Genomic DNA, 15,713 nt, shown 5'->3' on the forward strand with positions numbered 1-15,713 from the left:
TTATAAAGATGTAAGGTCATTACATCTCAGTCAGTAGGATAACTGATTTGTAAGCAAATGTATTGATACAGATTGAAACAAAAAAATATTACCCCCGTTACTACCCTCCAACTGTGAAGCTATTATGACCTCACATTGTGTTTCATGTAATAAGATAATGAGGTTTCCAGAAAATTACTTTTCTACGAAGTCCGAATTCATACTTTTTGCACCTTGTACGTGCAAGTCAAAATAAAAGTTGTTTCACGGTCAGTGCTTTCAAACAATGACGATGTATAATAGACACCAGGGCTTGATACATCGAGAGGGCACCAAAGTTGCGATGACACAAGTAGGACAACGAAGTGCTTGAAAGATAATCGGAAATAATTCTATATATTCTGTGACGTGTGCTAAACTAGTAACCGTATCGTGTCGTCGTACTTGTGACGTGACTTTTCCGAGGCAAAACTTTCTTAAATGCAATGCATACATTTTGGTGACAGCTAAATTTTTTTTCCAAACTTTATTCAGCCAGTAAGGAAGGATACGTTATAAATGGCGACTCGCGACTGGACTAATTGTGTATATGCCTGTTACAAATGCTCTCTCTCGCTCTCTCTCTCTCTCTCTGTCACTTGTATTTACACTGAATACGACACTTGACGAAGGAAAAGTACACAGACGAATCCAAAAACAAAGAGAAAATAAAAAGAAGTCAAAATAAATCAAAATTTGTATGTATTGGGATTTAAAGCGGGAAATATCCAATAACAAAATAAAATTTTGCAGCCATCGCGAAAACCAACAAAAATACCAGGCGAGGGTGTTCTCTAATAGCCGCTTGCCTTTTATGGAGAAAAAGTTAATATTTTAGGAACAGGCAATATAGACTATTTCGAATAAAACATTTCACGGAACATTTGTGTGCTTTTTATTGTTTACAGAGATACAGCTGGTTACAGAGATAAGCTTTCGTTTCATCAGACTCCTTTGGGCTACATATCGAGTAACATTTTTGTTTTAAAGTTCAAATTGTGAAACTATGCTTGAGCTTACGTACTTGAATTTTGCACCTGTCGTTGTGATTTGTTTGCCAGTTGTACTGCAGCGTTTATGCATTCCGCACGTATTTTCAAATGCGGAGTACACCAATATGGAATTTGTATTGGTTTTCTGTTGCTGCTTGTACAGGATACGTTACACGATTTCCTAAACGCAGAGTACCAGATTCAAGTGTGTTTTCGCCAAACTGCATGTGATAAGTGCAGCGCTCAGTGGTCATATTCCATCTGAATGTGCAAACTAAGAGAGAGCGGATGAAGCAAAAGACATTATTCAATAGACATTATTCAGTAGAGGGTCAAATGGACAGCTCATTAGAAATCCGTGGATGACACAAGAGATACTGGATTTAACTGGTGAAAGAAGTGATAGAAATCCAACAAACCTAGTAGGCAAAAGGAAATATAGCATCTAAGAAAATGAGACTGACGAAAAACGCAGAATGACAAACCACAAATGGCTAGACGATAAATGCACGGCTGTAGAGATATGCATGCTTTTGGGGAAGATAGATGCCACCTGCAGAAAAATTAGACACCTTCGAAGCAAAGACAAGCAATTGTATAAATATCAACAGTTCACATGGCAAGCCAGTGTGATGCTGCGAGAAGAAACTGACAGAGTGTGGAAATAACCAAGTCACAACGAAATTCCTGGGTTAGACGACATACCCTTAAAATTACTGATATCCTTAAAAAACCAGCCATTACAGAACTATTCCATTAGTGTGCGAAGTGTATTAAACAGATGAAATACCATACCCTTAGACGTCAAGATGGATGTAATAATTCCAATTCCAAAGAAGGGAGGTACTGTCAGGTGTGAATATTACTTAACTTTGAGTTTAATAAGTCACGTTGTAAAACAATGTCACGAATTATTTGTAGAGGAATGAAAAACTGGCAGTAACCAACTCCGGGGAAGAGCACTTTGGATTTCATAGACCTTCAGCAACACGCAAGACAATAGTTACCCTACAACATATGGTAGAAAACAGACTGAAGATAGGTAAACTTATTTAATAGTAGTAGTATTAGCAGTAGTAGTAGTAGTAGTAGTACTAGCTTTATTCATCCGTAGATCTCTTTTTACAAGGATATAGGACATGTCAAAGTATTTACAAGCTTAGATCAATTTAAAATAAGCTAATTAGTATACACATATATTTACAGACTTCTAGTTAGAGACAATCATTTAATTTACTCCTGGTATACAATAATTTTTTTACAAATAACTGATTAAATAATGTAATGCCACACTGTTCACTCATATCTCACTATCGGTCACTGCACACACTATAAGAACATTGTTTCATAACACTTCACTCACTACACACACACACACACACACACACACACACACACACACTGGTGATCTCTGGGCCATTTTCTGCACCGCAACTTCCCATTTGCTATCCTGAAAAACTGAGTCAGCTTCCCTCCATAATGAGTAAGATGTTGAACTGAGAAAGAGGAAGAGGTGTTGCTATGGTGCTACGCATAGTTTGGGGGTAAGTATTTCTAGAAAGAAAAAAGAAGGGGAAAAAACATAAAGTGAAGGTGTTATGTGGAATGTTGGATGTTTTATAATCATTATTACTATTATTTATTTGTATTACATTTTTTTATAAGCTAAGAATCCTTCAATGTATAAAATGTATTGCATAACAGGTACTTTTTAGCTGCCTTTTTAAATAAGTGTATTTTTGCAATTTTTTTAATCTCTTTTGGCAATTTATTGTACAGTTTTATTCCTTCTTAGAAAACGTTTTTTTGAGTTTTATGTTTTTTTCTTGGTAAATTTAAGTTGAGTCTATCTCTTATTGCATGGTCATGGAGAGAGCTGTTTATGCAGTAATTACCAGTGTTATTTTTGATGTGTACAACTGTGCTGGGTTGGCAGAAGAGCCAACATCTTTTACTAGAGGAGGCCGAAATGCACGCGTTTTAGCTCACGCAGGCTGGCGTGAGGAGGGAAGAACTATACTGACGTGAGGTCTGGAACATGACAAGGAATTAGAATTCAGAAAGGGGACGTAATTAGATTCATACTTAACTTTAATCCATTAATGATGAACGTCGCTCTTGACCGTACATGATTCACAATATTGTCTGTCCAGAATTCATTCTAATTGCTGAATATGGCGCCTTGCTAGGTCGTAGCAAATGACGTAGCTGAAGGCTATGCTAAACTGTCGTCTTTGCAAATGAGAGCGTCTGTAGTCAGTGAACCATCGCTAGCAAAGTCGGCTGTACAACTGGGGCGAGTGCTAGGGAGTCTCTCTAGTTCTGCAATCACTGATAGTGGCGACACGCGGGTCCGACGTATACTAACGGACCGCGGCCGATTTAAAGGCTGCCACCTAGCAAGTGCGGTGTCTGGCGGTGACACCACAAACTGAATGGTAAATCTATTCACATGAGCAGTTAAAATCCGCAGTGTTTTGAACAGATTTTTACAGTGAGCTCGACTAGTATTTTCCATTATTATTCTTATGGCTCTTTTCTGGAGTTTGAAAATTGTGTTCATATTTCATTTGTAAAAAAGCCTTTTAACGAAGCTGAACACATTTCTCGATATTCTTAGGGTTGGAGGTATAAAATACAAGGAGCAAAAGGTTATCTAGTACCTGTACGGAAGCAGACTGCAGTTAGAACCAAGGATCATGAAAGGAGACACTAGTTGAAACGGGGGTATACAGGGTTTTAGCGTATCTCTGAAGTAATATCAAGGCCGGTCCGAGAACATTGTTCAACACTATCGGCTTTTCATTTGCTCCCCCACCCCTTCTCTCTCTCTTCTCGTACACTTTCATCCGTTAGTTTTCCGCTACTAATTGTGATACTCAACTGCATTCAAGTCCTTCTGTTTCGGGCCCCTCTCAGCTTGGCACCCCAAGTGGCGGCCAGGACTTTACACTGGTCTTGATATTATTCCATCTGTACACTGAGCAAGAAGAAAGGGAAACCAAACGGATATATGGAAAGAAAATTGAAGCTCAGGGAGAAGAAATAAAAACAGCGAGGTTTGGAGATGCCGTTGCAATTCTGTCAGAAAGAGCGTACGGTCCAGAAGACCAGTTTAATGAAATGGATAATATCTTGAAAAGAGATCACTACAATGAGGTTTACTTAAATAAGGTGATGTTGATAGATTAAGAAACGAAACACTAAATGCGGTAAATGAATTTTATGTTTTGGCAACAAAGCAAATGATAATGGCGGAAGCAGAGAGAATATAAAAATGATTCAAATGGCTCTGAGCACTGTGGGACTTAACTGCTGTGGCCATCAGTTCCCTAGAACTTAGAACTACTTAAACCTAACTAACCTAAGGACATCACACACATCCATGCCCGAGGCAGGATTCGAACCTGCGACCGTAACAGTCGTGCGGTTTCAGACTGTAGCGCCTAGAACTGCTCGGCCACTCCAGCCGGTAGAGAGAATATAAAGCACAGACTAGGAATATGAAGAAATGTGTTCCATAACTAGAAAAATTATTTAAAATCGAATATACACTACCGGAAAAATACTAGTACACCTCGAAAGACGACGGCCATTTCGTTCCGATGACGGCAAATGCCACTTAGGGGATAGTAGATGGACTGATAATGGTTTCAAAGGCGTCCGCCAACAGATAGCGTAGTGGCATTGCTGCCAGAGTGCTATCTGTGTCTACCCTTTAATAGGGAATGTTCGCAGCCAGAAGGCTCACACTTCTGCTGCTGACTATGTGTGGGTCACATTGCTGCTGCTCTCTGCTACTCTCGCTCGCCGCGCCAACGTGCCTGGTCGCCCGAAGGAAAGACGAGGAGAACAAGTTGCCGCGATTCTTAGCCTCCTGGGCCAAGCGCTCCGGCTGGACAGCAAGAAGAGGAAGAAGCCTGTACAGTGCTTCCGTTGTCAGGAGCTGGGGCACCTCGCCCCGGACTGCACAGCAGCACTCGCGTGTTTGAAGTGTGCTGAGTCGCACCTCACACGCGAGTGCACGAAGTCGAGGGACGCCGCCGCTACATGTTCCAACTGCGGCGGTCCACAAGCCGCCAACCACAGTGGCTGCAGTTATCTCTCGCGCCGTCAGCGAATTACCGCGCGAGAAGAGGTGGCAGTGGACCAAGACGCGGTAGAGGCTTCGCCCGCGCATCATGCCACTGGCACTTCTGCTGGTGCTGGCGCTAGTGGAGGACCGTGCTGCTGCAGTCCCGACAGCATTCGCAAGATCGATGTTGCTGTCGCCAACGCAGTTGCCGCTCTCAAATCTGCCATGGCAGAGGAGGGGGCTGCACTTCGGGCCGAGGTGAACGAGGTACGCCTCCAGCTCGCGCACCTCCGCGAGTTGCTGGCCTGCAAGTGTCGCAAGGGGCGAGACGTTACGGCTGCCATCGTCGCCACGCAGATGGACGCTCTCCTGGCTCCTGCGCTATTGGGGTGGCCACGGAGGTGGCGAATGAGATGTCTGCCCCCTCCTCGAAAGGGGAGGGCCTGCGGGAACAAGATTCCGAGCCAGCTCCATCAGCAACATGGGATGACATGGCCAAAGACACCGAAACGCCCGCCCGCTCTCCCGAGGACAAGGCGGAACAGCCGCTGCTGGAAGATGAAGACACAACTGCTGAGCCCATCCAAAAACAAGACACAGAAGAGGTAGTCAATATGCTGCCAGCAGAGACAGAGATGACTGCGCCAGGACTACTGAAGATGGTCGCAAAATCATTGCGTGTCAAGACGTACGCGCATCACAGTACCCCGTACCCTTTTCCGACTCCAATGTTCCTAAACCTCCTCTGCCCCACAAGCCTTATGATTTCGGTTGAGCAATTGCAAATCCAACCGCCGTCGTTCCTAAGAGGGATTTGGACTTTATAAACCGCTACCCTATTTTTACCGACTATGTGATGATTAACTGAAACCCTCAGCTGCCGACAGGTGTTGTTGATATACCTCGATGTGGACAGCTGAAAACATGTGCCCCGACTCGAACCCGAGATCTCCTGCTAACATGGCAGACGCTCTATCCATGTTTTTTTTTTTTAATTTCATTTTGTCCGCTTTTGTTCCTTGCATCTGCTCGGGGCGGACGTCGTCAGACTTCCGTTTAAGTTCGTTGTTGATCCATTAACTCAGTTTTTTTTTATTACAGAGAGCAGCTAACCCTCTGGCCGAACACGCTGAGCTACCGTACCGGCTACCATCTGAGCCACCGAGGACACATATGAATAGCGCGACTGCAGGGACTTATCCCTTGCACGCTTCCCGCGAGGCTCACATTCCCAACTGTCCACAATTCTACATATGTAATGTACCTTATAGACATTTGCCCATCTACTCATTACTCGCGCACACTTTGGCGATTCCCCTTAAGAGCTTGGACAACCTGTGCGCATTCGCACAGACGAAGGTCAATGGCTGCGTAGCATTTAACTATATAAACTAAGACAGTAAGACAGTAACTGTTCTCGAAAGAACAAATATGTGCGCGAGTAATGAGTGGATGGGCAAATGTCTATAAGGTACATGATTGCATATGTAGAATTGTAGACAGTTGGGAATGGAGTCTCACGGGAAGCGTGCAAGGGATAAGCCCCTGCAGTCGCGCTGTTCGTCTGTGTCCTCGGTGGCTCAGATGGATAGAGCGTCTGCCGTGTAAGCAGGAGATCCAGCGTTCGAGTCCTCGAGTCCCGATCGGGACACACATTTTCAGCTGTCCATATCGAGGTATATCAACAACAGCTGTCGGCAGCTGAGGGTTTCAGTTAATCATCATTTATTCCAGGGAAAAGCTGAACGGTCATCAACAGCATCTCTTCTTTCGAGAACAGTTACTGTCTTCGTATTTACCGAGTATGACTGGCAGAGCATAATCGATGCTATTCCAAGAGTTAAGCAGAAGAAGAAGAACAAACATTCCTCTTCCTCGCGCCGCTAGTTTCCTAACAGCCATTGTATTTTATCCTGTCCAGACAGAGCTCAGACAAGTTTTAGCTAACCCTTTTAATCCCAGTCAATTTTGTCTTATATTCATGGAGTAAATGTCAACAACAACAGACTCCGATATTGTAGACCACCTCAGAGGAGGTTGTCCATACCAGAGAGCAGAGAGAGCCAGAAGGCTCTTTGTACTGGAAACACTTGAAGCAAGCAGGCAACCTTGCAATGGAGACGCATTTGTGCTTCCTACAGGCAACTGAGAGAGTTTGAAAGGGGTCAAATTGTGGCCTGCCGAGTGGTTGGACGGTCCTTTCGGGGAACTGCCACATAAGTTGGACATACTGTGTGTGTTGTGCAAAGATACTTGTATTAGCGGTTGCGCAAACATTTTCACATCCGCAAATGTTTCTGGAAACATCCCCCAGGCTGTCGCTAAGCCATGTCTCCACTATATCCTTTCTTTCAGGAGTGCTAGTTCTGCAAGTTTCGCAGGAGAGCTTCTGTAAAGTTTGGAAGGTAGGAGACGAGATACTGGCAGAAGTGAAGCTGTGAGTGCCGGACGTGAGTCGTGCTTCGGTAGCTCAGATGGTAGAGCACTTGCCCGCGAAAGGCAAAGGTCCCGAGTTCGAGTCTCGGTCGGGCACACAGTTTTAATCTGCCAGGAAGTTTCATATCAGCGCACACTCCGCTGCAGAGTGAAATCTCATTCTGGATTTATTTATTTATTGGCAGAGTACATTTAAGTTTTAGGAGGCATTTTTTAAATTTATTTGTAGGAAGTCCAGTCTTGTACAGAAGTAAAACGTGGACGATAAACAATTTTAACCAGAAGCTTCTGAAATGTGATACTACGGTATAATGCTGAAGAGTAGATACATAGACGGAATATCTAATGAAGCGATAATGAATCAAACTGGAGAAAAAGAAATGTGTGGTACAAGTTGATTGTAAGAAGGGATCAATTGATAAGACACATCCTGAAGCAATGAGGAACATTGAATTTGATAATGAAAGGAAGTGGGAGGGAGAGGTGTAAAAACCGTAGAGAGAGGCCAAAGCTTGGGTATAAAAAGCAGATATACATGAATACAGCATGTAGTAGTTATGTGGAGATGAAGAGCCTTGCACAGAATAGACAAGTGTGAAGAGCAGCATCAAACGGCACTTATAAAGGACTAAAGATAACAACAACATTTCACTGAACTTCAGTTTTATCCATAGTTCGAAGGAAACGAAGACTTGATTCTAACTTAACGATTCAAGAGAACAGTTTGCACTCAGCCACGTAAGTAATGCTAATCACATTCAAACCTGTTCATATTGAAATTGACACATTTCGGAAGAGCAAGTTTCCAATTTCAGATTCACACGATCACAAGAGAATCGGATTTTCATAACGAATAAAAGCGCAAATCGCTTCTTACAAAAAAAACTGCAAACTAACATGTCCCTTAGCAGTATTTGTTTGATCAGTTTCTGTTGTGATTGAACATTATAACGAATTGTGCAGCGTTATAGGTCGACAGTACTTATCAGAGCTTCTGGAAGTTTGTCTTTCTTTTCGTTCGCTGTACTGAAACTGATGTGTACATGAGTCTTCTGAATGGTTTGATGCGGCCTGCTATGACTTTTTCACCGTGCCAATCTGTTCATCACAGAGTCCTCGGTTATTCGTTGGGTGTGTTAGAATCTCCATCTTCCCGTGCAGTTTTTGCCCTCTTCATTTTCGTATAGTACCACAGAAGTTATTCCCTGATGCATTAAGAGATTTACTATAATCCACTTCTTCTTCTACAAAATGTATTCTGTATCTGCCAATCTGTTCATCACAGAGTCCTCGGTTATTCGTTGGGTGTGTTAGAATCTTCATCTTCCCGTGCAGTTTTTGCTCTCTTCATTTTCGTATAGTACCACAGAAGTTATTCCCTGATGCATTAAGAGATTTACTATAATCCACTTCTTCTTCTACAAAATGTATTCCGCGTATCCATTTCCATGCCGATTCTGCGAAGAACGACCTCATTTCTTGTTGGTGTACACAACTTTAAGCATCCTTCTGTAAACCACATCTAAAACGCTTCGATTCACTTCTTTCCTGTGTTTCCCACGGTCCATGATCACATTCATAGAATGCTGTGCTCGAGACCTAAACTTTCAATAATTTCTTCCTGAATGTGTGTTTAGATATTTCACCTGATTGTGTGCTATATTGTTCAAAAATAGTTTTCTATTAAAAAACTTTCTGTACCACAGAAACAATACTTATAAGCGATGAAATCAAGTTTCATAAGACGTATATTTGACAGGTTTTGGAACCCTTATTATATTCGATTTCTAAATTTTGTGTGTCTTATTATTCCACCATTAATTATATTGGTTATGGAAGCACTGGTTTGACAAGCTATGAAATAACAGGTCCACTGTAGTAATTACCGCTCAAGATAGTAAAGGTCGCGCAAAATAGGTTATGTGCAAACAACTACTCTAAAGTGAGGCAGATGCTGAGAGCAAAAAGAAATTGTACACATATCATATACAAATTTGGTTGAAGGTAAAACATTAATACAATACTTACATTTTTAAAATATGGTTACAATGCGCTCTTATTTTGTCTGCCTTTTTTTTTTAGCGAAATCCACAATTATTACTGCTTCCAGGACCGCGGTCGATTAAAATGTCACTGGACTAGTGCAGTGTGGCAATACAGAAACGCTGTTGCAAGCAAATTGACTCACACACAGCAAATTAAGTTTGTAGTGCAGAAGCTATTCAGTTGTTACAGTGACGTGGCTGTTATATTTTGGAAGTCATCACTTACTTGAATATCTTCTGTTTCGTGTTGTTTCTCTCGTGTCGAAGTTCGTCACCTGGAATTAATAAAATTATTGAATATTGATGGTAAAACTTTTCTTCTTCTGTACTGAATGATTTTTCCACCACAGTGTACAGTACTAGTGATTACCTACGAGGGTCAGTCAAAAAGTAATGCCTCCTATTTTTTTTCTACGTTTAATTGTCAGGAAATTTAAATGCAATTACATAGGTTGAAAACCACAACATTGAGGATCATTTTGTCATTTTTCAATGTAATCTCCGCCCATCTCTACAGTTTTGGTCCATCTTTGAACAAGGGCATGTATCCCAGCACGGTAAAAATCACAGCTCTGCTTCCTAAGCCATTGACGCACGGATGTTTTGACGGCCTCCTCATCTTCAAAATGAATCCCACGATGAGCTTCTTTTAGTGGCCCGAACAGATGGAAGTCTGATGGTGCCAGGTCAGGGCTGTATGGGGGATGAGGCAAAACTTCCCATCCAATTTTGACAATCTCGTCAGAGGTGTGACGACTGGTGTGTGGTCTTGCATTGTCATGCAAAAGAAGAACATCGGCCATTGATTTTGTTGGGCGAACTCGCTGAAGACGTGCTTTAAGTTTTTTGAGGGTTGTGACGTATTGAACAGAATTTATTGTGCATCCCTGCTCCAAAAAATCAACCAGAATCACACCCTCTGTATCCCAGAAAACTGTTGCCATAACTTTCCCTGCCGATCGCACAGTTTTGAATTTTTTCTTCCTCGGCGAGCTTGTTTGACGCCACTCCATTGACTGCCTCTTTGATTCGGGTTCAAAAAAATGCACCCATGTTTCGTCCCCGGTCACAATTTTTTTTCAGAAACTCATCTCCCTCCAAACGGAAGCGCTGCAAGTGTTGGGAGGCTATTGTTTTCCTTGCCTCTTTATTCTGATCGGTTAACATTCTTGGAACCCACCGTGCACAAACTTTTGAGTACCCCAATTGTTTAATAATCGTGATCACATTGCCTTTACTAAGAGAAATAATGCGACACACTTCATCTGCAGTCACCCGACGGTCACCACGAATGATGTCATCAACTTGCTGAATGTTGTGTGGAGTCACTGCACTCACCGGCCTGCCGCTCCGCTTTTCGTCAGTCAACGGTGTTTGCCCTTCAGCTTCCTTACAACGACGAACCCATCGTCTAACAGTGCTGACATCCACTGTCACAACACCATACACCTTCTTCAGTCTTTCATGAATGCGTATGGGCGTTTCACCTTCTGCATTCAAGAATTCAATCACACAACGCTGTCTCAAACGAACATCGATGTCGGCCATCTTACAAACTTCTGCTGTGCTGCCACCTCTTGACACAGAAAGTTACTACTGCAGTGGATTGCAGAAGGTTTGAGGAATGGCGCCAAATTCAAATTTTTCACTTAACATAATTTTTTTAAGTAGAAAAAAAAATGGGAGGCATTACTTTTTGACCGACCCTCGTACTTCTCAGCATCTATGATTATAATATTTTTGTTGTTCTTGTTGCGTTTCCCAGAGATCCTCTAACGTGAGTTAATATTGTTAGAGTAATGTACACTCCTGGAAATGGAAAAAAGAACACATTGACACCGGTGTGTCAGACCCACCATACTTGCTCCGGACACTGCGAGAGGGCTGTACAAGCAATGATCACACGCACGGCACAGCGGACACACCAGGAACCGCGGTGTTTGCCGTCGAATGGCGCTAGCTGCGCAGCATTTGTGCACCGCCGCCGTCAGTGTCAGCCAGTTTTCCGTGGCATACGGAGCTCCATCGCAGTCTTTAACACTGGTAGCATGCCGCCACAGCGTGGACGTGAACCGTATGTGCAGTTGACGGACTTTGAGCGAGGGCGTATAGTGGGCATGCGGGAGGCCGGGTGGACGTACCGCCGAATTGCTCAACACGTGGGGCGTGAGGTCTCCACAGTACATCGATGTTGTCGCCAGTGGTCGGCGGAAGGTGCACGTGCCCGTCGACCTGGGACCGGACCGCAGCGACGCACGGATGCACGCCAAGACCGTAGGATCCTACGCAGTGCCGTAGGGGACCGCACTGCCACTTCCCAGCAAATTAGGGACACTGTTGTTCCTGGGGTATCGGCGAGGACCATTCGCAACCGTCTCCATGAAGCTGGGCTACGGTCCCGCACACCGTTAGGCCGTCTTCCTCTCACGCCCCAACATCGTGCAGCCCGCCTCCAGTGGTGTCGCGACAGGCGTGAATGGAGGGACGAATGGAGACGTGTCGTCTTCAGCGATGAGAATCGCTTCTGCCTTGGTGCCAATGATGGTCGTATGCGTGTTTGGCGCCGTGCAGGTGAGCGCCACAATCAGGACTGCATACGACCGAAGCACACAGGGCCAACACCCGGCATCATGGTGTGGGGAGCGATCTCCTACATTGGCCGTACACCTCTGGTGATCGTCGAGGGGACACTGAATAGTGCACGGTACATCCAAACCGTCATCGAACCCATCGTTCTACCATTCCTAGACCGGCAAGGGAACTTGCTGTTCCAACAGGATAATGCACGTCCGCATGTATCCCGTGCCACCCAACGTGCTCTAGAAGGTGTAAGTCAACTACCCTGGCCAGCAAGATCTCCGGATCTGTCCCCCACTGAGCATGTTTGGGACTGGAAGAAGCGTCGTCTCACGCGGTCTGCACGTCCAGCACGAACGCTGGTCCAACTGAGGCGCCAGGTAGAAATGGGCATGGCAAGCCGTTCCACAGGACTACATCCAGCCAGCATCTCTACGATCGTCTCCATGGGAGAATAGCAGCCTGCATTGCTGGGAAAGGTGGATATACACTGTACTAGTGCCGACATTGTGCATGCTCTGTTGCCTGTGTCTATGTGCCTGTGGTTCTGTCAGTGTGATCATGTGATGTATCTGACCCCAGGAATGTGTCAATAAAGTTTCCCCTTCCTGGGACAATGAATTCACGGTGTTCTTATTTCAATTTCCAGGAGTGTATATCAGCGCTCTCCCGATCACCGCCGAGGCACTCTAAGGAGATTACAACTATGTGTGCGGCTGGAGGTGATGATAATTCGGAGCTTTCCTTTTGGTAGCCGCGACCGCCGTTGATCACGGAAGACCTGCCTCGTTCCCGGTTACACGGCTTTCCATAAGAAACATAAAAACAGAAAGTTTTCAGCAGTAACATTGTTTCAATCTGCCAACTTTGATCACGTATTTTCCTATTGAGTATTGTTTGTCAGATAGAGGGAACAGAAATGTTTCACATCAGTCACCATAGCTGTATAATAAGGGGAGATGGTGTACAGACTTAGGCTGTACGTTGCTTTGAAGCGGGCGTCGCTATCTTAAAGGCCCCAAAAGATTAACAGGCTACTGATTCAAATGGCTCTGAGCACTATGGGACTTAAGTTCTGACGTCATCAGTCCCCTAGAACTTAGAACTACTTAAACTGCGGCCGTAGCGGTCCCGCGGTTCCAGACTGTAGCGTCTAGAACCGCACGTCCACCCCAGCCGGCTAACAGGCTACTGTTTACTATTACTTCTTGTTCTTAATTTCTATCGTGTGCATGCAACAGCTGTTGTAAATAATAAATGTTAAACTGCTTTAGTGAATAATACAGCGTTAGGTAGGCTTTTTCAGATGTTTTTCTGGTTTTACACGCTTATTTGAACCAGTAATACGACACTTTTAGGCTAGACAATGTGACTTTATGAACGAAAACACACCCAACACTGGTGTAATATTGTACAACATTTATTATTTATTTCACAAACCGTGTTTCGGCTGTTATGCCATTGTTAGATACATAGATGAATACATGGTGCAGTGAAATTTTGTAGGATCAAAGATTTTCAACTAGTACATCTACAGAGTATGTCCATTTCCAGAGATGAAAATGTTAATGTTACATTTAGGAATAAAACGAGAAGAATTATGTGATATTATTTAACTAAGATAAAATATGTGACACATTAACTAATAAATCACATTCAAATTACAATATATGCTCGTAGACGAAAATAAATTGAACAACAAAATAATACTTGCATCCGCGGCAGTACGGGCATTCTAGAGCACACATTGTGGGACTGTGCTCTCTAGGAATATGCAGTGGGTATGTTGCATCCCAAAGCAGCGGTGAGGAGCGAGTCAACTTTGCGCATCTTGGACGATACTGCAGCAGCAGTACCCAGGAAGGCCAAGGAAGACGTCATGAGGCATTAAACCGCACATCAGCATACTGAAATCCCAGCTAGACGATGTACCCTACAGATGGGCAGAAGGCAGATGAGATCGGCGACCATAGTATGAAAAGATTTTTGAGAACTTTAGAACCCTGTACTGCAAATGATCATGGGAGTGCAGATTCTAACACGTAGCAGTGAATTTTAAAATCGTTTGTTACGGTGGAAACAATGCCTATGCCCAAGAAATCAAGCACAAATGGCTCTGAGCACTATGAAGCTTAACAAAATGGTTCAAATGGGTCTGAGCACTATGGGACTTAACATCTTAGGTCATCATCTCCCCTAGAACTTAGAACTACTTAAACCTAACTAACCTAAGGACATCACAAACATCCATGCCCGAGGCAGGATTAGAACATGCGACCGTAGCAGTCCCGCGGTTCCGGACTTCAGCGCCTAGAACCGCACGACCTCCGCGGCCGGCGAAACTTAACATCTGAGGTCATCAGTCCCCTATCAAGCACACAGTGGATGTTAGTGGACGCAGTATGAAGGCGGATTCAGTAGCGGAAACAACCGTCTGTAGTTTAGATGTACCCTAATAAAAGAACATTAACAGAATAGAAGTACTATCAGCCGTATTAATAGTTGTGTAACTGGTGAAGGATTTTTATAGTCGTTTCGTAATGGTAGGAAGTAGTTTTAATATTAGCATATCTGTAGTATCAGCATTGTTTCGTAATACTTATAAGCACCAGGAATAATAATTAGTATGACCATTCATTATAACCACACAAATGTGAGCTCTATGGCCTACATTAGCTTACCAAATAAAAGGCTGTAATTGTGAAGAATAAATAACACCAATTTTGTCAGTTTATTTTCGAAAATAAATGCCTTTCTTACAGTAGCAATTTTGCTGCATTGTTTTCTAATATGGTTTGTTGTTCTAATGAAGTAACTATAGGAACAAAATATGGGTCTAATCTTAACTCTTCTTATAATTTACGAGCTAATATTTAATCTCATTATTATGATAACTTGTTGACAACGTTCTACATCTAGGGCACTTCTCATGGTGCCAGTAATTAGGGTTTCTTCCGATTCCATTCATAGATGGAGCAGAATAACTGTTTGGACACCTCTGTGCACACTGTAACTAGTCTGATCTTGTCCTCACGATCCTTCCAGGAGCAGTAAATAGGGGTTTGCAGTATCCTCAAATGTCTGTCAGCTCAGTTGCATCATCATCTCCTTGACAATCTCCGATAGGTGAGACAGATCTGTGGCAATTTGTGCTACGCTCAATTTCCGGCGTTAGTCGTATTTGGTGGGAGGACCATGCACTTGAGCAATATTCTAGGATAAGTCGCACAAGTGTTTTGTAAGCAATCTCCTCTGTAGATTATGTTTCCCCACCCAGTGTTCTACCAGTGAACCAAAGTGTGGTACCTACGTACCACTGAGCCTATGTGAATCTGGCATTTCATATCCGTACAGTTTGTTACATTTAAGTGTTTATATGAACTGACAGAACCCAGTTGTGACTTGTTCATATTGTAGTGATAGGATATACGCCTTTTTTGTGAAGTAAACAATTTTACATTATTGAACAATTTACTGAACATTTAAAGAACGTTACCTAAGTTTGAAACACTTTAAATCTTATTACGATTCTACTGAATATTCTGCAACTGTTTTCAGACTGTACTTGTT

The sequence above is a fragment of the Schistocerca gregaria genome, chromosome 1 (assembly GCF_023897955.1).
Source record: "Schistocerca gregaria isolate iqSchGreg1 chromosome 1, iqSchGreg1.2, whole genome shotgun sequence".
Taxonomy (NCBI): Eukaryota; Metazoa; Arthropoda; class Insecta; order Orthoptera; family Acrididae; genus Schistocerca; species Schistocerca gregaria.